The sequence below is a fragment of the Wasmannia auropunctata genome, unplaced genomic scaffold (assembly GCF_000956235.1).
Source record: "Wasmannia auropunctata unplaced genomic scaffold, wasmannia.A_1.0 LD336095.1, whole genome shotgun sequence".
Classification (NCBI taxonomy): Eukaryota; Metazoa; Arthropoda; class Insecta; order Hymenoptera; family Formicidae; genus Wasmannia; species Wasmannia auropunctata.
In genome coordinates, this window is record NW_012026795.1 from 616,786 (window position 1) to 617,692 (window position 907).

Consider the following 907-nt stretch of genomic DNA (forward strand, 5'->3'; position numbering starts at 1 on the left):
GAAAAAAAATTAAAAACCTCGCAGTTTAAACTACGCGAATTCTATAACATTAAAGTTTTATACTATTGTTTGCAGATATAAGGTCGGAGATAAGTAATTATATTTAGAAACTATTTAATATGTGTCAACCGAATACATTTAAGGCCGAAAAATAAGAAAAAAACCGATTTTTATTTTTTTTCGCCACGTTCCACCAAATAAAAAAATCTGAAAAAAATATCGTATATGATATAGCGTAAGACTTATCTACTGAATTTTTTTTTAAGTGGCCAATTTTTTAGATCTAGAGAAAATGCGATTTAAAATATTCTGAATTTTTTTAAAAATAGAATTTTCAGCACAGAATAAAAACAAAATTCAAATTTATGTATATGGATAGCCTTTGTAATCATGAATTTTTTTGTAAAGATTAATTTAAATTTGGCGGAGAAAAAAAATATAAAAAAAAATCACATCTCTTATGATATTTCGAAATTGTGTGGGTCTTTTGAAATGAAACTTAGCATAAAATTTTCTTTTATCTGGGTGGACATTTTGCCCACTATAACGATCGATTACGCTCGGGGCCCGAAATCACCTCCTTAACCCGCTATACTCTTTGTAGTAAAAACGAAAAAATATGAAAAAATTACCTTTTTTTCTTGTCGTACAATTATCATAACCTCTTACCTGACGAAAACATTTCATTAGTACAAAAGTTCTGTAGCTCATATGTACAAAAAAGTAGTTCGTGCGCATCGGATTACTTGCACAAATAATACAAGACCTTTTGAGCTACTATTAAAAGCGTAGAAAAACATGTGACGGTTCGCTTTTCTTGCGCTCGGATATGCTCGTCGGGCCAGGTATGCAAGAAAGCGTGAGACGACCAACGCGTGTTAGCGAGACTTTACCGAGGTTCAGAGAG